This window comes from Typopeltis vanoorti, chromosome 6 (assembly GCF_054136105.1).
Source record: "Typopeltis vanoorti isolate ZY-2024b chromosome 6, IOZ_Tvanoo_1.0, whole genome shotgun sequence".
In the NCBI taxonomy this organism is placed as follows: Eukaryota; Metazoa; Arthropoda; class Arachnida; order Uropygi; family Thelyphonidae; genus Typopeltis; species Typopeltis vanoorti.
The window spans coordinates 43,774,984-43,798,519 of NC_143554.1; the positions used below are offsets into that span (position 1 = coordinate 43,774,984).

Genomic DNA, 23,536 nt, shown 5'->3' on the forward strand with positions numbered 1-23,536 from the left:
AGTCAACCCAGCCGTAAAGAAAATGTAGAAATAATGAAGAAAATCCTTAATCCGATACCCGATCGCTTAAATCTTCACATAATGTGCAGAGCAAGCTTTCTTTGGGCCAAAACGCGATGGGGGAGAAGGGAACTTAGGCGTTCCTCTAAATAAAGTGCACCCATCCGTCAGTAGGCTCAAAACGCTTCTGAGATCCAAGTACCGCTCTTCTCCCCAGACGTCACCTGATCTACTCTACAAACATTATTCAGATCCTCCATTCTCTACCCCCCCCCCCCCGCCTTCATACACTAGCACTCTAATGAGGGGAGATCGCATACTTGATACACTCAGGTCGTAATGTGGGAAAGGAGAGATACAGCGAGGAAATTGGCCAAGAAGAAAACTGTTGAAGGAGCAGGAAAAACGATGAATCGTGTACAGGAAAAGCGCAGTTCCAATAATAAAAAAAATAAACATTTTGTGAGTAGCACAAGGAAATTCATAATTCAAAATAAAATATCATTGAAATAAACCTATGGAAAGTGTAATAATTTTTTTTGATTAATAAAAAAATAAATCAGTTAACTAATGCCTTTATTCCCTTATAGGGAGTAGGCGAGGCCTTTTAAACCCATCTAGCTTTTGAAGACTGAGTGGGCAGTTCAATCTCCACCGGTAGCCAATCAGAGATACCTGACTCGTGACTAATCACTAACCGTAAGCGGCCACCGATGAAGAGACCGGCAAACAAGTGCTGCCATCTCTTGGTACTTAACCCTAACAGGATATATTACTGTCTGAAATAATTGGCTTCTATGGTCGATTTTCTTGAGTTTACTAGACGAAAAACCCGAGTTTCGGGGAGAAAGAAATCAGCTAGCAGTGCCAGAGATCCACTAAGGGAACCGGTCGAAGATAGCTTAGAAAAAATTCCTCCACTCGGCGACCTATAGAGAGTAGGGGAGGCCTTTTAACCCTATCTAGATTTTGGAGATTGAGTGGACTAAGTTTGGAGGCTGAGTGAGTTACACTAAGTGTAACTTCAAGCGATCTAGCGCAGAGAATGCAATGCCACTTGCATTCTCTACAATTGGACTTGAATATAAAAAATTCTCTTTAATATTACTAATCGTAAATATGGTACGGCATGAGTTGGAAATTCATTAATACATTATTTGTCTGCAGCATGACAAGTACTTTAAAGCTAAGAAGTCATCTTCATTCCAAAGATTTTGAAATTAAAGAACACTTATTTTCCAACACACACACACACACACACACACACACACACACAGAGAGAGGGGGGGGGTATTCTGCTCATCTTCTCTTTCGGCATCATATAAAGCAGCCCAATATAATTAAAATCCTACATTTGTGCATTTGTATAAGGAAAACGGATCTGTACATATTTACACTGTAATTCTTAATTAAATCTTAAAGTCGCAAATTGCAAAAGCACCTAATTAGATTCATTTTGTCCATTCTTTACGTAAGAAGTTAGTTTGTGAATGGCTAAACGCGTTTATTTGGAATGCCTGTGAAAACGTTAGTCAGCCATCGCAATTTCTCTTTAATTCTAACCATTTGCAAATCGAAATTATAGATTGCAATAACTCCGCTCTGCATGGATGAAATTCAACAGAGAGATTCAATAGAGATTCATTGACATATTCAATATTTAATATTCAATATATCAATTTAATATTTAGGATTTTATTAAATTGTGTGGAGTTGTTTTACATCCAGTTTAAAAACTGAAATTTAAGTACATTAAAATATGACGTCTACAGTTCGACAGTCTTCTCTAAATACCTTAAAATGCTTCACAGGCATCTTAACAGTTCTTCTAAAGTGAGTGATATAAAATATTGTGAAAACATAAAATAGTGAAATAAAAAAGTGATATAAGCATGAATAAGGTGAGATCGAGTGGATGAGAAGGTTTTAAATGGAAGATAACCTAATCGACTGAGTTGATAAGGGGGGGGGGTGAAGTCGATTAGGTTATCTTTCCACCATCGAAGAAAGATATGGAGTCAGCATTTAAGGGATTATTCACATAAATTTTTAAGATCTTATTTGTTTGTACATCGCAAGGTTTTGAGACAATATGTACGAAGTGCTGTTATTGGCAAAGAGAAAGGCAGAGTTGTAGACTAATTTCGAAACTACAAGAATAAAAAAAAAAAAAAATCGGAAGACACCGAGTACTAAGAAATTACTTCAATAATCCTTACCTTAACAAGAAGCATATTTCGGATTACACGACTCCACCGCTAATTTTTGACAACCAGAGGGTAGAACACCTCGTACAGTTCCGCTGTGAGAGAGCATCGCACACCCACACTTGCTCAACAACTTGCCACACAACCCAAAATACCAAAACCACAAAACACTAAAACTCGAACTGTGGGAGTTGCATTAACAGAAGCAGAGTGCAAACCACGCCCGGCAAAACACAGAAACCACAAGAAACAAGGTCGACATTCCTTCCATAAAGAGTAACAAACAATATAAATAGGATATGTCAATCCTCTTCATAAAAGCTTATTCTAGCTTCGAGGTCGGTGGAATTATCACGCCTCGACACTTTTTTAATCCTTATTTGTTATCTATCACCGTAAAACTGCTTAATGTACTCAGCAGAGTGCGTAGTATTTTAAAATAAAAATAAAAAAGCGTTTTTGAGTGTACATAAAAGAAATACTTTTGTGGTATCTTAAAATCTTTATTATTAGTAGTAGCATTTGTTTCTATCAGTTTTGAAATTTTGATGTTAATTTTAATGTTAACGTTTATGTTAATTTTAATGTTAATGTTTAATGCTGTTGAGTCCGTTGAAGAACTTCTAGATATGACCGTGAGCCTGCAGAACTGCTTTGGTAATCTGTTGAACTTCGATGAACAGAGCTTTTCTCTAGGATTCTTGTCAATTTTCTTTAGAGCAGCGTCAATTGCCGAACAAGAATAGATATGGGAAGGTGTTAGTTCGCCTCCTGAGCAGGTCTTATTAACGATGTTCATTGCAATACCCTTATTGCAAGATTTTAAATATGCCAATGTTACAACAGTTTCTACTGGTCTGAACAAAACACTACTGGGGGGGGGGGGGGGGGGGAAGCAATATCGTTAAAAAATATTACGAGATTTTTTTGCCAATGTTTCGGAATGTACAATACCAATTTGTATGTAATTTTAGTATTCATGTAGTGTTGATAACAGCACGATTTCCACTGTAAGCATTAAAATACCACTGCAATATCAATCCTAAATATCATTGCGCAGGCTCTAAATGCCAACCTGCAGTTCATGGTGATATGCCCTCGTTGCAAGATTTTGAGTTTGTATTTGTAATCTAGAAGACCGATAAAAATTATTTTTTATTATTATTATAAAATTTCATCCATCTAATTTTCGTTCGTTCTTAGAGGTGGTTGAGTCTCTTTGAGATTTTATTCTTCTACTGCACTCCTTGATTATTGTGTGTGTGTGTGTGTGTTGTTCAGGAGGACGGTTTGCCTGTTCTGAGAGAAGGTAAGCTCCACCTCCGTGTATGAGACCGGCTAACTCACCTTTAATAGAAAATCCCTGCTAAAAAAAAGGAGGGGGATCATAGATGGAATTCGAATCCAGTCCTTTCTAAGCAAAGGGCTTCGTCAAAACCAACTGAGCTACGAAGGCAATTATTATACAATTATTATGCAATATAATACAGTAGCGAATGAACCCATATTAACTCCAGTAGAGAATAAACAAATAAGGAATCCAAATTCTAGATTTTTCTCCTGTGCGTGTCAAAAAGTATCCTTCTGCCCTATTTTCCCTGTGAAGATTCCAAAAATCCTCGAAGTTTAGAAGACGCAATACTCTTTTCTGAAACAAGATAAGGAAGAAAATTAAGTGAATACAATAGATCTATAAGAATTTCTCACTTCTCTTCTTTAAGAATAAAACGATCAACAACTCCTCACAGTTTTACAGACTGTTGCGCGAGACTATACAAATATTGCGACATCGATAAATTTCGCTAGTTTTCTGGGCAATGCTGGGCGCAACTTTTATACAGAAGAAATGTCACCACCCAAAGACTGTAGAAAATCGTGTGTAACCTTTAATACTCCCCCACATCGACGAACAAATTTCCCTTCTCTCTGAATGGTCATCCAGACTGTGATTTCGCCAATGAATCAAGTGATAAAAGCTTTGTACTGTCAACAGAATTAATAGCGTTCAGAAGTGCGCCACCCATGGATGCACCTTGGGAAATAAGTGGGTGGGCGTCGCCAGACTCCAGTTCATCATACGTGTGGTGGAACTCATTAGCTGCATAAGCGTCCGTTTAGCATAACTCTTCATTTCGAAGTGTCTCACTGGATCCACCTTCCCATATAGAACGTGAAGTTTTAGGGGATCGGAAGATTCAATGCATTTCATTCCTCTTATTTGGGTCGTTTAGAGTTTCTGATGGGGCAACTAAGACTTGGAATCATCAAATATATGTACTAGTTTGTGGGGTTTTTTTTCCGCAGAACCTCAGAAACGAACTAGAAACCTATAGATACATAAAGAGTTCAAGTTATTCAATGCTTAAATTTCATAAAGCGACCAGAAACGTGCGAGTTACGAGAGGGGTTTAAACAGCTAGTTTGGATTCACACCACACACACAGAAATATGTTATAAAACATTCAACAGGCGAAGGCGTTGTCGCCATAGAATGATGATGATCTGCATTGAGCATTCACTTCTGGTTAGTTCAAAGGGGAGAGAGAGAGAGAGAGAGAGAGAGAGGCTACTGCGAATGCTGTAATAAAATATTGTAATTCACTTCCATACGAAAAAAAAAAAAAAAAAAGCTACACGTGCAGTCCAATCTCGTTAATACTAAATTCAAGGAACCTAAATTTTCTTTGGAACGTACATCTAACTTAAGTCGTATATCTAAGAATAATAAAAAAATGTATATTATTTTTATTTAATTTTTTTTTCTTTGAGTTTTATTTATCAAAGTAGAATCACAGCATTAACATTAAAAGAACAGGAAAATCCAACCTCTTCGTTTGCATTTCTTCGCCATAACTGCAATGCGATGTTTAATATAAATAAACTGTAAATTAATTATTAAAAAGACACCAGCTCAGATCTTTTAAAAATAGCACGAAAATTAGATTTTAACAAAAAACCATTAAATAAGTATAACAATTGTAATTAATCTTACTGTTATACTCCATTTAAACATTATGTGACCTGAGTGCCATCTTTCGGGAAAACGCAGAACTTGGTAGTTGAGCGCAGGCGCAAAGATGAGATAGCAGATTCGTAACCAAGCGGTTTATATTAACGAAACAAATAAACATAATTTATTTCTTGCGGGAGATAATGACAGACTTTACAATAACAGAGTTTAAAATTCATGCTAACCAAATCTTTTAATAAATAAATATATTTATGTGAAAAAGCCCACTGATGACAAGGGAATTAAACACTATAATTCTGTTATTATATACTGTTTTTATATATTGTTGATGGTGGTGATGTGCGATAGATGGCGTTGATAGTAGTGTGTGTAGAATTAAGTAGTAGAGGAGACAGGTATGTGTAATGGAGTGCCTTCTCGCGATGAGTTCTTGAACTTCTTGAAGGTATCACGTAATAATAATAATAATATTATTATTATATAAACCTTCTTATTTATATACAATTTTTAAGATACGAAACAAAAGTAAATTTTGTATAAGTTTGTGTTAACAAGATTCTGTTGTAAAGCTGAGACAAACAGAACCTGTCTTAATACCAAAAATGAAATAAAACAAAAGATATTTAATCAACCAAAATAAAAACAGTGGATTATTAAGTATTCAAATAACTATCTGTACAAACTTAAATTTCTCATAATCCATCCAAAACTTATCTCTGTTGTAAAATATGCATGTTTATAATATAATTAATTAATTACGTATTAATAATTACCCACACAGATAATTAGTCATAAGTAAAACTTTATATGCCAGTTATTGCCTGATGTAATAGATTCTAAGTAACAAACTGCTTAAACAACAGTGTATCATAATTATAGTTTCATTATGCAACTGCATAAAAAAAAAATTTTAAATAAATAAAAACGAAGGGAGAAGAAAAACGTCTTAAAGCAATTTCTTAACAGACTACAAAATCGGTGATTTCATTTAAAAAGAAGATGCTAAATTAACACTAAAGAATTCAAAACTGGCCGCAACAACATTGTGTTGAAATCAACATACCAATACAGTGATTATTCAAATCCCTAGAAAAAACCAAAGTCAAACTTCTCATTAATATTCCTGTCATATCAGGGATACTGATGCATAGGGAATTGCGTTTGTTAAGATTGTTTTCCAAGAACTGTTTCATAATACTTTATCTAGCCTTCAGATGTGCACAAAGAAACTGAACATAATGTACGGTGTGTGCATCTGATTTGCACATACTCGTATAATTCATGTATTAAATTAAATAAAAACCGATCAAACAAAACTGCAGAAAATACTGTGGTTGTAGCGCCATCTATCGGTAAATGAATTAAATTCTGAAAATTATTAAAATCAGATCCAATTGTGTCCGATATACAAACTGAAAAAAAAACATTCACAGAAGAAAACGGTTTAAAATTTTGCTTGTAACAACGAATAATGAAATAAATAGATTCTTTTCACATTTATGAAACAAAAACAAATTTTATTATTAAATAAATATAGCCATTACTTCCATGAACACAGATCCCAGCCAAAATGGGAAATTCTGATCGATACTGTTCTTGTTATTTAAAACAATTAAATCAAAATTTAACATCACCCTCTTTTAAGACTCGTACAGCTTTTACTTAATTTTACAGAATTATGACCGCCATTTCAGTACACGTACAGCTTCTTCTTAAAGAAGCTACAACGTCTCTAGAAAAAAGAAAAAAAAAGACACAAAGATAAGAAAAGAAGATAACAAAGATAAGATAACGAAAGAAGAAGAATATAAAAAAATGATATTATATATCCATTCTGATCTTATACCGGATTGAACTTTCCTGAGAGCTTATGAGAATATAACCTTCGGCATACGAGTTGCCTTGGGTTGCACTACTTAAAAGGCGTGAACTCTGGCCAGGAGTCCATATATATTGGCCATTTATTAGTGCTTTGGGATTTCACTAACTAGACTGACAGGTGTTTTAAATTGTTGGTTCTCATCAGAGAAGTAAATAAGAATTTATTAACTGTAAGGCTGAAATTAAGGAGAGAAAGATTACATAAACTACTAATTCTTGTGACATTATGAACTCGGAAATTTTAAAGAAGAATATGAGAAATCAGTGACGTACCCAGAGGGGGGGGGGCCTGGCCCCTCCAAAGAAAAAGGAAAAAACACTAGAAAATTTTCCAAAAATATTTTACTAATTAAAATTCTCCTTTTTTTATTATTATGTTGTGTCGTGTCTTCTGTGTCTATACTACTTATGAATTAGCGATCATTGCAGACGCTCAGTCATAAGTCGTATGCGATGCGTAGTGTGTATGCTCAAATCGTCTACTCAACTCGGGTCCCCTCCAAGATTAAATCCTGAGTGCGCTACTGTGAGAAATAATTTATTGTACCAAAGCGCAAATAACATATCGAGGGATAGAGACTTGTTTCTTGATGAAATACTTATAATTTAATCTTTGTTAAAATCATATTTAGAATATTTTATATAAATTGACCATAATGAATTTTTGTATTCCGCTTCTCGGTAAACTAATGTACCACTCAAACATATAAACAGAAGAGGATTTCCGATAATTCAAAACAAAAAAAAAATACAATATTAGAAGACAAAATTAATGATTATTCTCTGGTAAAACACACGTGATAATGGCATGTAGTAACACCTTATCTGGCTGTTCCGATTTCACAGCAGCAGTGACAAAGCATTGTCAAACCACACTGATATTTGCAGTGCTCACTTTTAATTAATTCCAGTGTATTTAACAGCACACGTTCAGAGATTACATAATCTGCCCATAATTGTCGTCTAGAAAAAAACACGAAAGCTGTTGACGTGCCTCGAAGACTGAATAACAAAAGTAACCCCCCCCCCTTTTTTTTATCGCTGACAAGAATCTTTCGGAAATTCTTATCATAAGGTACAGTGAGCGATTTTTTTCTGATTTCCTAAAACTAGAAAACATCGCGCTTTCTAAGTAGCACCGCTGTTGAGAAGGTGGTTGAACATATCACACTAAACCTCGAAAACAGACCTGGCGCCATCTCACGACAGCTGACTGAACGAAACACTAATTCTAAAACATGACATTGCAGCCTCGTGATTTCAAATTTCTCCTTCGCGTAGTCTTCCGAATTATTAAAATATTACATAATAAATTGGTAAGTGAATTGTGAAATAAAAACAGTATACAATACACGCAATTAGCTCACAGTAATAATTGTGGCTGTTAATTAAATCATAACAAATAAATAAAGCCCCTCCTTACGCAATTGAAAGAATGGCGATAGTACATTGCGCCCTTCGATTGGAATTTTTTTTTATATAGTTTTTTTTTTTTTTCAATTGAAGGCGAACTAGCCGATCTTCTACGAAGTTTTATTTTATTTTGTTTTTTTTCGCCCGGAAATCGGGATTTTTCATCCCACATACAGACAAATCGGCCTCGACAATACATGCAATTTATAAACACAAATACTAATGGTGATGGGCAGTAGATGGCGCTGTGTGTAGATGATTGTTAATAGCTGTTCGGTGTAGTTGGTAGATTAAGTGGTGGAAATGAGAGTGTAGAGTAGGGTGACCTCCCTCGATGAGTCTTTGGACTCATGGTAGTCCATTACTAACCTTGATGGATCCGTGTTTCACTCAGGATTTCTCCATGAGTGTAGGTCACAAAGATGCCTGCAACGATCTCGATCTTGAGCTTCTCTCTTCCATGTTATGCCCATAGATTTCACTACTGGATCTTCCCATCTTGTAGGTGGTCTTCCTGGTTTTCTCTTTATTCTTGGTTGCCAGTTGAGTATTCTATATGTCCATCTGGTATCGTTGAGTCTGGCTATGTGACCTGCCTATCTCAACCTGCTTTCATATACTGCAGTTACCACCTCTTTTATGCCGGATCTCTTTCTTAGTTCCGTGTTTCTAACATGTTCCATTCTGCTGATGTTACAAATCCTGCGTTCTATTGCATGCTGAGTTATTCTGAGAGTCTCTTCTTTTCTTGTCGTGTTCCATGTTTCTGATCCATATGTGAGTGATGGTAGAATATCACTATTAAATAGTTTTGCCTTCGCAGAGATGTCAAGATTTGGATCAGTAAGTGTTTTTTTTAGTCTGTTGAATGATAGCCATGCAGCTTTCTTTCTTTCTTTTTGCTAGTTCTTCAGATAAATCGTTATTCATTTTTATTGTTTGTCCTAAGCACTTGTAGGAGTCAACTTATTCTATAGGGATGTTATCAATACATAGGTGACTACCACTTGTGTAGATGTTTTTATTTACTAATATAGTACCTATATTCTTAAAGCGAAATATTATTAAAGGCCATCAGGCTGGTAAGACCGACAAATACGTTGTAACTGTACTCGAGATCGTGAACTCGAGACTATAGCAAGACTGCGGCAGGAAATTTTAACTTCTTTCAGTCTGCTTGTCACGAACAAAAAATAAATAAATAAATACAGCCTTAAATACTCTTAAAAAAGAATCCACAGTTGAAAAAAATGTTAAAGGCTTTGAAATGACCGAACTGGCTTATAAGTGATGACCAGCGGCGAATGCTGGTCTTGAAATTCAAGCTTGCTCTTATTATCATTCAGGGATTGAGAGGTGTGATTGAAATCTGATTATCGGAATAATGAATTACAGTACTGACCATTTAAAACTATATATATTTAGAAATTTGTACAATCATGCAAATACAACATATATTTTACAAACGATATTCTATCTTTTTCAATTTAGCTACTTGAATACAAATTCTACCCTACGGTTCTTCTTTATGAATTGGTCATTAACATCGTCATAAAAAGTTGGTTGTAACTTAATTTTCCCAAGCAACACGAACACTTCTAAAGGCTGGCTGAAGCTCACTGGACAGAGCTACGTTGACTGCGTATGGCCTTGTGTTTAAGATATCGTGAAGGGGGCAGAAATGGCTATGCGCGCGCATGAAACCACAGTGCTGCTGCGAGAACCTGTAAGCTCCTACAACTGAGCAAGCCAAGGCAGCTTTGACTAGACGAGCAAGCATCGGCCTTCGTTACACAACGCAAAGCTCAATTATTGCCGCGCAAGCTTAAAACGTCTTCTGTCTACAAAAATAAAAGCCTAAGTGGAATGCTTATAAATGCATGCATTTATTAACAAATAAATAGTACTTCTTTCTCATTTAATGAGCTTGCGCAGCAAGCATAGTAAGCATGGAGAATTCGTCCCTGGTGATGACCCAGTTTTAGGGCATTGAACAGATGAGATCTCGTTCACGCCTTCGTATAAGAAATGAAACAGAATCCACTTATCTTGTTTCTGCCATGGTGTGTCGTGGTTTCTTAGCATGTAATAGATTGTAACAGTCGTTTGATAACCTTTTTTTTTCTCTCTAAAATATGAAGTCATTTATTTTACTTATTTTTATTTATTTATTATGTTTTTTGTGCAAGGAAAGGACTAATACAAATACTAACTATATATAATGTACATGGTTTTCTAATAAAAAAAAAAAAAAAGCTGGTTGTTCCGTTAACTACATCAATTTTATGAACAACCAACTTCCTTTCCCAGATATTCGCTCTCATCTCTGGAATCTGACCGATTCAAAGAGCTTGAGATCTTTCCAACAGAAGAGCATGTTACGACTGCACTCGCTCACCATAGAAACGGGAGTTTGGATGAATGAATGGACCGCGTTGCCCAAGAGAATTGCAAAACCGGTGAAGAAACGTCAAGAACGTTGGGAAGATGTAAAGGATTGTATTATAGCAAGTAAGCGATCGGTTAAGATCATTGGAAGCCGTTTTGCGTTATGGCCATTCAACTTTTCAAGAAAGATGACCTCACCGTTTGGACAATAGACTATAAATTCCGATAAATGATTATCGGAATTTATAGAAGGACAGACACAGCAAATTAACGCGATAGAATTGGGTAAGGAAATTTTGAGCACCAAAAAGAGAGGATTCCAGGTTTTGCCTTTTTAGCACAGGACCTTTACATGCTTCCAGGTTAAAAGGAAACCAAAGAGATTTTTTCATGATTCAGCTACAAGGGAATAATCCCCATTTGATTATTTATTTATAGCTTAACCACTTATCTCAGGTAGCTAAGGGAAATGCCAGTTCATTCGAAGTGTTCATTCTCAGTGTTCGCCCATTGAGAACCTCGCAAGAGCGATTATGGAATTTCAGAAACTCTATTCTGACAATGAGTTATTTTCTTTTCAATATTTGGAATTACCCAATCACAAAATAACTCTGTTGGGAATTGTGAATAGTTTCTGCAGCGCAAATCTTGCTCTGATATCGTATCCTGCAAAAAGTAAAAAAGCGAAGTATTAGCTAAAGGAAACACGTAGTCAGAGTTAGGAAAGACGAACAAGAAAAGTGAATACACGGAGTGAAGAACGAAATACCCACGGAGGAAAAATGAACATGGATCTTAGACAAACATGGTGATTACCTAAAAATAGAGCAACATAAAAATGGAACAGAGAGAGAGAGAGAGAGAGAGAGAGAGAGAGAGAGATGGAGGCAAAAACAGCTGCAGGAAGTAGCAGGGGGAAATAATTTTAAATAAGAGCACAACATAACGAATATGACTGCAGAAGGAGGGGTGGGTAACATTTCTGGGTAGGATGGGGTACTCTTCAACAAAGCTTGATAACTCCTTATCGAAGTCTGAGTTGAATAAATATAATAATTATTGTTATGTGACACCTCCAGGGAGTCCAAAGATTCATCGAGGGAGAGTGTGCCAACAGCATCGAACGATTGTCCCTTCCAACTACTAACCGCGCTCAAACTTGCTTAACTTTTTGCGTGAGCCATTAGTAGCATAGACTCTACCAATCGACCAACCTGCAAAGGTTGACATATGATATAAAGGTTGATATGGCCAACAAGATTGATAACGGCTATATTACTAAAGAGTTTTATTATTATTATTATTATTATTATTATCATCATCATCATCATCATCATTATTATTAGAATCATACTGCACGTTCCTTTAGCATTGCCATAGTTGAAAAAGGTTAGACAATTCAGAGATGTTTTTCTAAAGAACCAACGTTGTCCCAATGCCAATTCAGGCCTCCAGTAAGCCCATCACTGGGCGATCAAAATTATGTGAAATCTAATAAGTGTAAGGGCGTTCTGGAGTGACGTGAAATGTATATGGTTTAGCCTCTTAATGGAGGTATGTTGTTTGAACAATTGACATCTAAATGAATCTAAAAATTATATTGCAAGTGAACAAACGCCACACCATCATTACCTTCGCATAAACGTCCATATTTCGTACTCAGCACTTAAAATCTCAAACCTGAAAACAGAAAAGTATTAAAATTCATTTTTGTAACATTGTTGGTTGACAGTTACTTAAATGAGCTCTTCAGGTCATTTAACTGTTTCCCATGCAAAAAAAATGAACCCATTTTTATGCTCAGCAGAGCCCGGCTGGCGAAATTGTTTGGATGCCATAATGGATTCTTCCACCGAAAGGCTCCAAGTTCTTTGCGGCATTTCTTGAAGATGCTCGACCGAGTTTAAAACAAGCCCTTTCATACATTCGTTTATTTCAAAAATCGCATAAGCACAAAGCAACCGACAGCCATTAAACTGCGTTTACACGAAAGCGCTGCGAGGTATAGCGATGACGCTCGAGATGGGTTCTGACGAACTCATAATGAAGCAATAAAAAAAGCAAGCCCAAAGCATCCCTGGCGACTAGTGCTGGAAATTTAGAGTAACACCAGGTATCGGGGGATATATACCCTTCAGGGCATGTGCCAGTAAATGAAGATAAATAAATCTAAACGTATTAAGGATAAAAAGTGCACTGCGATATACAAATCCGAGTTATGTTACCAACCAATCAACAAACAAAAAAAAAAAAAAAAAAAGTAAATACACACGCGCGCGCGGGCTCATTGAAAATTTGCTGCACAGAGCTCTACTTATGCACAAGAAGGGAAAACTTTTTTCCTCTTCGCTATGAAAAACTGCCAACATATCTTTCAGTCCGCTGGTCTCGTTTCGATACTAACGAACTAAAAGGTAAGTTGACCCAACTACAAGTCAGTTGGCTAACCAACTGACAACTTTCAGAGACGACAAATCAATAATGAAATCTTTAATTTTATATTAATATTAAATTAATTTTAATTTAAGTCTTTGGATTAAACGAAATTTGTCTCAAACAATATTTCGTCTAATTTTTTTACAGCTGCAAATATTTACACTCCCTAATGACGAAATTGACGTCATAAAATGACGTCATCTTCGTACGTAGCTTTGAGTCTGTCTCATATACCTTCAGATTTCTTCCGCTAGATGAGTCTAGTAAAAAAAGCAATCGCTCCAGCCTATCGTCGCTTTCCCATCCGTTTGAAAATGGAAGGCCGCCTATTTCATTCTTAACGAGGTCGCTGGCCAGCCAAGAGCACGTGATCTAACTGGATAAAATCCAACAGCAGTTGAAAAATCAATTACAAAACGTCAAGAAAGAAAAGAAAAGCAAAAGCGACCGTGTAAACAGTGGCTTAGAACCAGCAGTGTTTTTAAAAGAAAATTTCAGATGTGCGCAAGAGGGAACACTGCGCTAAAAATTGTAACATAAAATACTGTACGGAAATAAAACACAATCGTTAAAGGTATAAATCCTATCGCATGATTTGTTTTAAAGAAAAGTAATAAAGAAACTGAGGTCTTGAGACAACAAACCATGTGTGTCAACGACAGAGACAAGCTCACGCTTACAATGAAGACACTAAAAAAAAATCCATCGTTGGGTGTGGAGGGGATCACCAGAGGGCAACGCTAGCTCCAGGACACTGATGTACACTTTTCTTCATAATCACTTGACATTTGCTGAATAATTAAAAGTTGTTCATGTTGATAGAAAGATAAAATGACAATAACTGCGCATGTAATATAATACGAAAATTGTCTAAATTTGGAAAGTGCTTACACGCAAATAGTGGTGGTGATAGACGGTAGATGGCATTGGGTGTAGAATAAAGTAGTAGAGGAGACGATTAGATGTGTGTAGCGGATTAGAGTAGAGTGCCCTCCCTCGATGAGTCCTTGGAGGTGTCATGCAATAATAATAATAATAATAATAATAATAATAATAATAAAATAATTTCATCTGAGAATTGAGTTGTGATTTTTCACGGATTTATGATAAACTTTAAATTTAATAACCTGCGCTGCTTTGCAACCGACAAAAGAGTATTTTAATTTCCCATCGTAGATAACCGCACGTGCAAAGTAGTCGCGTGACTGGCTGCGAAGTTAGAAATGTCCTACGGGTGAAGATTTTTTTCCCACGATACGTTTTATTGCATGAAGCCATAATTTTCACCAGAAAGTAATAAAATTCAGCAATAAAAGGACCTATATCGGCTTAAATGTTATGTGCAAAGCAATATCATAATTTCTGAGTAGTAGTAATAATACTAATACTAATAACCTGACATTCATTGCCAGCGAAAGTTGGTCGATTGGTAGGACCTCTGCTACTAATGGCTCGCAAAAAGTTAAGCGCGGTGAGTAGTTGGAAGGGATCAATCGTTCGATGCTGTTGGCACACTCTCCTTCGATGAGTCTTGGACTCCCTGGAGGTGTGAAATAATAATAATTTCCTTAACTGTTGACTAGAACGATAGTGTGATGTGAAATCAGGAGTAAGACAATGTGGTATGTTATTGTCCTTTTCGCTCGAAACAAGAAGAATGGATTTTATTTTTAAGTAAATTTGAATTATACCAAACTGTATAATTTTATCGATAATAAACATTTTTTTTACCATAATTTTGATATTTTATCCAAACATGTATACACCGTACTTACAGTGTGTGTATGTGTATTTCGAAAGTTGCAGCACCCCCACGATTTCAAGCCACGAGCCGCTACTGACCATGCTACTCGTAATAGTATAAGATAATTAGTTTTATCCACTTTAACATATATTCTTTTGTGTAAACTGGGAATACCTTTCTGGTCAGTCTGCCTGGTTGTGGGATGAAATCCAGAGTTTCGAGCAAGTCAAATCCTCTGCCATCTCCGTATGAAATCGCTTATTCGTAACCAAAACGTCGGTATAAAAGCCCTTTGCATTCTAGACTGGATTCGGACTACCTACGTCTTGGCAACCTAAGGGCATGTCCAATCAGGCTGAGCAACTCAGACTTCAAATACAAACACAGTATTCTGCTTCGTAAATTTGAAATGAAGATCAGCGATATAAAAACAAACTATGAAAATAGGCCGGAAAACAAGCAAATATCGACTGTATTCTCATTCATGAACCTTTTTATGTTCAAACACGAGAAGTTGCTTGAAGTATGGTGGTACATTAGTATGAAACACGAAAGAAATCAGCCATGTTTCCAAATGTAATAAAAACATAAAGAATGTATTTAACTTTTTTTCATCAGTAGCTGGCGGTAAATGTTCATATCCTATCCTATCCTATGTATACATAAAACCAAGAATAATATTATTTAAATTAAGGGATGATAAAACAGTCGATTAACACTTATTTTGTATGGTATGTATGTATTATATACTATATTCTTACAATAAAGTAATCTAGAGAAAAGAAAATCTTATTGAGAAAATCATAAGGAAGACAAAATATATTTACAATACAGTACTGTATTGTATTTATCGATACCGTAAGGTCACGATATTTATCGATACCGTAAGACGACGTGAGTCGTCTATTTACAAGATGAATCGTCTGTTTGTCAGTACCTACGTCAATACTGTTTTATATTATACAAAACACTGCAGATATTTTCGTTTCACTAACACTAGGCATCAAAAATTGAAAGATAAGGTGCAAGGGCAGGGAGTGGTGAACGTATCCCCCTCTCCAGCCAAGAGACTGCGGGTTCGAATCCCGCCGAGACATGGATGTTCGTGACTGTCTTTCGCCTTCATACATTCATTCATATGTGAATAAACACTTCCCCAAGATGGGGTGGATCACCATGGGGGTAGCAGGCCGAACCCCTCCAGCAATGGGAGAAGCCTTCACCCTGTAGCGGGTAGAAAAACAAGCTGGATATAATCAATGGGAAAAGGAAATTCATATTTATTTACAGGCATAACGATTCATGCATTGATAATGAAGCAGCAGCAATATGATTGCTTTATGGTAGCCCAGATTGCTTCGCGGTAGCCTAGCCTATACACTAATGAATGAATGGTTATAAAATTTTTATGCTATTAATTAATTTAACTAATTAATAACAGTTAATTTTATGCAGTTATGATTTAACCTTGCATCTTTAAGTGCGTTTACATTTCTCTCGATTGCAAACGAAACTTACGCACCTAAACCTGTAAGGTTCAGGTGCGTAAGTTTTGATAAATCTTAACTTTTTATAACTGATCTGCGTATATTTTATGGTAGTAAATGATAAAATAGACTAGTATCTACATATACTTTATGAAGGCATGGCATACTTAACTCTTTCTTAATTTTTTCGATATTTCTAGGTTTGTCTGCGAGTTTTTTAAATTGTCGCAAATCTCCAATATGTTTTCCAATATATTTATCGAAAAAAATCAGCGTATAAATGGACCCGCGCAATTCAAACCGGCGTTGTTCAAGGCCCGACTGTACTCTGTACATTATATCTCACTTAAAAAAAAAAAAAAACCTTGTTCATAACGACTGAAATATTAATTATAAATGAAATATAAATTAAAAATACCGACGAACTCTTCAGGCGTATAAAACCAACTATCATAATCACCCGACAGTATCACTATTCGTTTGATGATCGTCTTTATCGACCAACGTCGACGTGCCCCGAACTCTGACATCGTCCACACGCTGCTTACAAATGACTACAATCAACCAGAACGTACAAAATTATCCCCCTTTTGATATTCTTTCATTGATTAAGGTTATAATCTCAGCAAACTTCTTTAAATATGACAATACAGTTTTTACGAACAGATTTTCGGTGTTCTCATGGGCCAAAAACGTTAAGTGGTCAACTTGCTAGCCTTCTCTTCGCTCAAATGGGAACGCAATTCTTTCACCCTTCCCTTTCAACTTCTTACTACGGTAGTACGTCGACGATGTCCTATATACCAGAATGCCACACGAAAACTAATCGTTTCTTTAAACGCTTTTAGCCGTAAACTAAAATTCTCTAAGGAATGCGAGGAAAATAAATTTATAGACTTTTTTAAATTTGATTATCACCAGATCTGATCATTATATTAGTACTAAAGTACACCACACAACTACTAACATTGCAAACTACTTAGATTTCTCCTTCTATCACTCACCTTTACTGTATAAGAAGATCGGCTATTTTAACCCACTTCATTAACGCTTACAAATTCAGTTCTCCAATCACTGCTCTAAACCAAGAAATCACACGCCTAAAAGACATCTGTTCTTTCCAATACCCCCAACAATTAACAGATTATGCTACTTGCGTATCCCGAAACTGTATGCCTTCTTCCCAAAGCAATTTATCTAAATCCCACGCTATTCTAAAATTCCCCCGCATTCACAATATCTATGAAACCATTAAACACGTCTTCAGATATTCTAATTACAAAATTGTCTGCACCGCAGGCAAACTACAAAATTTAGTAAAACATTAAGCCACAATATCTCAGACGGACTTATTGCTAAGGCGTGATGTTTACTACAAGTTTAATTTCCAATCACGATGCGCTAACTGTTATGTTGGATATACTATTCGTTTCGTTCTTTTTGGAAATCTTGTGTATTGGAGCGAGAGATTGCAATATTTCATTATCAGAATATTTATATTCCAACACTAAAAGAAACGAAAACTAAAACACACCAGTAAGAGCAATAAAAGCCCACTACTGAAATATCATTACACACAATACAATATCTAAACACACCTTGAAATTAAAAAGTTACCGTTGACTTAGGAGGAAACGAAACCAAATTACGTCGCTTCGAATCTCTAGGCATAAAAACCTGTCAGGGATGTCACAAACACACAAAAAAGACCCTATCCCCCCCTCTCTCTCTCCCCTTAGGTTAAAATAAATTACGCCCCACCAAAATTCCTCTTAGTAGACAATCTTAAACCAAGTGGCAAATTCCTACTCAGTTTTGCGTCTTTTATCGTCTCGTGACAATTCCTACGAAACGGGAATAAAAATTTGCTTCAGATCGATTTCTAACATACATAAAAATGAGTAAGTGCTAAGCGTTATTAAAGCAAATTTCTACTTTTGTGAAAAATATAAATACGCACAGACTGATACTGTACATCAGGGCTTCCCAAACTTTTATGGATCCAGACCCACTTTCGAAAACAGTAATTTTTCGCGACCCACTCGCTTGTAACGAATATTTTAAAAGAAAGGGGAGGTTGAATAAAAAATATCGCTTTACTACTTTTAAATTTTTATTGAATACACTTAATTAATATATAAATTTATGAATTAGATACATGAGGTGTATGTAAAGAATGTGCTTGTTTTATATTTTTGCTGATGACGTCATTGACGTCCACATTGACATGTGTTCTTTTCTGACGCAAGGTGTTTGATAATTGAAGTTTATTTCAAAATTTGTTTTTAATTCCTATCATTGCCGAAATCCAACTTCACATATGTACGAAGTAATAAAAGGAGGCAGCACTCTTAAAGCTGCGGTAGAAAGAGACCCACCCCAAATTATCTCGCGAACCACCAGTGGGGCGCGACCCACAATTTGGGAATCTCTGCTGTACACAATAAAGAATTTGTATGTGATTTCGTTAATATGTTTTTCTATGCCCCATAGAAAAATTAAATAAATTCCTCCTCCTCCGGAATTTATTTGTTCATGTCGTTGAGTAGATTGGCAAATAGTTTTTATACAGGGCGTTTATTAAAATCATTATAGTTGCATTCCCCTGCAAATGTTTTCATTATGAATCAGTTTCCTCGTTAAGAACGTTTAACGCTGTCCAGTGGCTGATGCCCAAGAGGCGCCTTAAGTACTGACGCAATTTACACTCAACGATATTTGTTTAATTGCAGTACTATCAAAATGGAAGTTGGTCACCTTGACTGTGCAAAGGTTGGAGACTCCCGTTTTTTGTTTTATAGAACTGAAGTATGAATTGAAGTGCTATCGAACTGAAGTTCGATATACCAATGTTACGCAAACAAAAAATTCCTATTAAAGAAAACAAGCAAATCTTGCTGGAGCATTGACACTTTGTGTTGGCGAGTTGCGGTGAACTTTCGTGCAACCCGTTTTGTGTCGCTGCCATTAGTAACTTCGCAAGTCACGCGACCGACTGTCGGTGCACAGTGACGAAGTAGCAATTTCTTCGGTTGAAGAAAACCTTAATAAGCGCAGTTGACAGGATGTGCAGTTAAAAGCACTTCCGCTTATGACAGAATATCAGGACATTGTCCAACCCATTAAGGCATTGCAACAGATGCCTGATTGTCAATAAATATGTGTATGCGTCAAGGAAACGAAATCTCCCGGTCAGTGTTCGTGAATGAGATATTCCCAATAGTCTCCTACTCGGAGATAGCAGCCTTTCTCTTGAACCAACAAAATTGGGGGGGGGGGGGGAGTTAGAATGTATGTTGGATATTCTAATAGTTTCTATTGTTTCTCGTTAGAAATTCGTTAGAAAGAAGATTAGAAGGACTCAATGGAGACAATTTTTCCCAACAATCCAGGCTGTATTTTGGAGTATATACGTTTGTCTCTCTACGAGTCTAATCACCCCCCCCCAAAAAAAAAACGATTAGAGAGTTAAAATAATCTTTGTGAATTATTCAATCTGTATTACATGCGGTATACAGTTACCACAACTCTGAAGAAACCTTCATAGCTCAGTTGTTATCGACGGTTGGAAAAACGATATTTCTGCAGCCTTATTCAATACGGACTATTCGAACGAAGATAAGCAGCCTTTATAAAGGTCTCACCGATTTCATAAGGGGGGGGGGAGAGATTTTCCTCCCGCAAAACAAGCGAACAGTCCACAACACAGTCAAGTTTTCTCGAATCTTCAGACTCCGAACAGCGAGACCACGAGTTGCATATTGAGACTTACTTTTGCAATAAAACTGTGTGGATTGGATTTAAGAAACGACTGAGTTGAACACTTAAATTTGAGCATTTAAATTTTTTCCCAATGTTCTGATCCAGCTTGTGACGAGTCCTCATCTCTAAAACCGGAAGAATGACAAAATTATCCTTTCTCTTCACAATCGACAAAATATTAATGTTTTGTTAGAAATCGGTTTAGTGCGTATCGTTCGCAATAATTTTCAGTAAAAGTTTGACGCTATATCGTTACCCCAAGTCAATGCGTCACTACCCAACATATTCCAAAACTGCTTTTGCGCATGCTCTGCCACCAAAGTGAGATGGAAAAAAAAATGCCTGTATTTGTTTACTTTATGAGATAGGAACGATATTTCCGTTACAGACTGCAGTCTGCATACTATTTTTTTTTTTTTTTAATTGTTTCAATGCGAGTGTCGACTGCGTGAGGGCAAAAGGCGCCGTTTCTTGTGATGATGGTAAATGAATGTAATTTTTAAAACTTTTCCAAAATTTGTCACTGAACAGTGAATGAGTTTTGAAAGGTCATTTAACAATTAGCATAAATACTTTCTTTCGCTAAGTATCTCTATAATTTACTCATCAAAATTTTCACAGTAATAAATAGAAAGTCCGCGCGGTTTGCCTAGTGGTTGTGCGCTTCGCAACCATATGCTTGGGGAAGGAGTGTCCTAGTTCGATTCCCGTCGACGACGAGAGGAGTTCAAGGATCTTCCTCAGCCATAGCCAAGTTAGCTGGTCTTGGGCGAGGGCAGTAGGGTTTTTCCCCCAGTTTAGCTGAGGTTTTTTATTCCCGCAAGCAGGCAAATCGGCCCCGGAACACACACTGACTACAGTCATGAATACCTCCAATAGGACGCAGCAGAGGAGTGGCGTGCCGGCTGCAATATTTTGCCGTGACTCCTCATTAGGAGGAGACCCAATCCATCCGAATCAGATGGAAGGGAGAGATAGATAGATAGAATAAATAGAAAAGTGTGGGGAGTTATATTTCAATTAACCGTGAATTATATATATATACAAAAGGAACTTATGGGGGGGGGGTGTATAACATCCAGGGCCGACTCTACCAACCGTGCAAGACGCGTATTTGCACGTTGCGACAAGTTTTTTTGAGGCGGCAAAATTGTCATAAACTATACGAAAAATAAGGGGGAAGGGGCTGCAAAATATTCTACTGTATGGAAAGGCAAAATTCCTAGGGGCGGCCCTGATAACATTACAGCTGTCACGTCATAGTAATAATGTTTACGCTATGCATTTATATGAAGGTTGTTCTATAAATATCTTTGGGGAAATTCTATAATTCCCTAAAAAAATAATACGGTAATACAAAGTCTCACTTGCCAGCCGAAAAACTGTTATCCAAGTAACATACATACTATCCGTGACGTCACCAGACGGGATGTTATTCACTGGTTGGTTTGTTATCGTGTTTACAATGGAGTTTGTTCTTTTCATGTTTAGGAATAGCGTTTTCTGATTTTTTTAGCGTGGAGTTTTCCTTCGCTTTTTTCGGTGTTCATTTGTGTTTTCTTCTTCTTTCTGTTAATGTTCGCATTGGGATTCTTCTTGCTGTCCAGTGTATTAAATACTTGGAAGTTTTCTTTAGCTGTCTGGTGATGATCTCGCTTTGAATGGAATTCAAAGCGAGAACATCACATCTCGAGCTGTGACAGATATGTCACAGCTCGAGAACAAATATCTTGAACTGTTTGCTGCGTTAGTTCTCACTTCTTTCTTTCTTTTATAAGTGGATGTTATATTCAGTGATATTTGCTCCTGCACGTTTTCTTTGTTATTAGTATTATATATTATATTTTATGGTTATTGTTGTTGTTTATTTTGTTAATTTTATTATGTTGTTTACCGCCGTTATGCGTTCTTATTGTTTGTTGTGTGATGTTTATTTATTTATTTTTAAGCTTGATGTTTTCTTACCTGCAATTCCCTCCATCCAATATTGCATTATCACGTGATTGGCGTCACTTCCAACACGCCACTAAGCGACGACTCGTGGCATTGTTGATTTCGCAGTTGACTCTTGCACTCAGAAATTTTGCTGATATTTTTCTGATTCCCGAATTAACTTATTGCGTATATAATAATATGAAATGCATGTCGTATATATAATTCATGTTTTCTCGAATTCTAAAAGCGGGGAATACTTCCTGGACTCTACTTGTGTGTCTCCTCAATAGATTAGATGTCACTGCATGGGTATAATCGAAATACTTTCAAGGGAAAGAGGTCAATGATACAATACAATAGCGCAGTTTTTTAAAAAATAATAATAATTCATTGGAGCAATTTCCTTTGGAATTAAAACCCCATTTGAACTCCTCTTTCTTGGTATCGTGTCTCCCATTCCCTTCCTCACAGGAAATGACAATTGTCCGTCAACAAACCCCACAATATTAAAGCAGTCCCACATGCACGAAAAGTCACGGATACGTGGCGTGCTACAAAGCTGCGGAAACCCTCACTTGGAGAGACTAAATAACAATTGTGGTCTGTAGCAAGCACCAACAACGAACCCTAAAATCCACATCCCCTTTAACGATAAATAAATAAAATCAGTGTGCGATTCTTGAAGTGAAAGAATCCTAACTTGGAAATACGCTTGTATATTTTCTATAGGTTCTTCTCTCGAGATTATGGGCATGCGCAGAACTCTGTTTTATTGCATAGTTTCAATTCGTTCATTGGTTAGTGACGTAATGTATTTTTATGTGCGGACTTTGTTCTTTTCAATGCGATGAGTAGCGAAACATAATGAAACAAATGTATCTCTTCCCGAAGAATGTGTAAAGAATATCAATGCAATATCACAAGGTCCGACCTTCATTATAATTTGCAACCTACAAGCATTCTAATGACCTATCTGAGCTACACAATGACGATGCTGCGCAGAAGAACTCGTTTCACCGGATTTATCAGTTCCCATTATCCGACGTCAGGACTGCCTGTTTCCAACTTCCGGATGAAGACAAACACCAGAATAGCATTTTGATTAACGTACGGGTGATACTGAAATTATATAATTATACTACAAGTGGTAAAGAGGGCTTTTTTTTTTTTTTTTTCTGGTGTTGCAATATGGAATTCAAGGGGAATTTAACTACAGCCTATGTGAAATGTTGATGCAAGTCCTGAAACAGTTGAGTTACGAAGATACCACGGGTTTCAGAATGGGGAAGCGAATAAAAATAAATAAATAAAT

At 36.5% G+C, this 23,536-nt stretch overlaps 1 protein-coding gene across 5 annotated transcripts in view; it reads right to left on the reverse strand.

Annotated features, from left to right (window-relative positions):
• The window catches only part of LOC150105411 (lysosomal cholesterol signaling protein-like), a 153,077-nt gene extending 130,169 nt beyond the window's left edge, over positions 1–22,908 (reverse strand). Inside the window, exon 1 of one of the 5 annotated variants that reach the window (XM_090394141.1) lies at positions 22,255–22,908. The gene's annotated coding sequence lies outside the window, so the exon portion shown is untranslated. The other 4 variants (XM_090394143.1, XM_090394137.1, XM_090394140.1 and 1 more) reach the window with 4 other exon arrangements.
• Between the last annotated feature and the right edge of the window lie 628 nt (positions 22,909–23,536).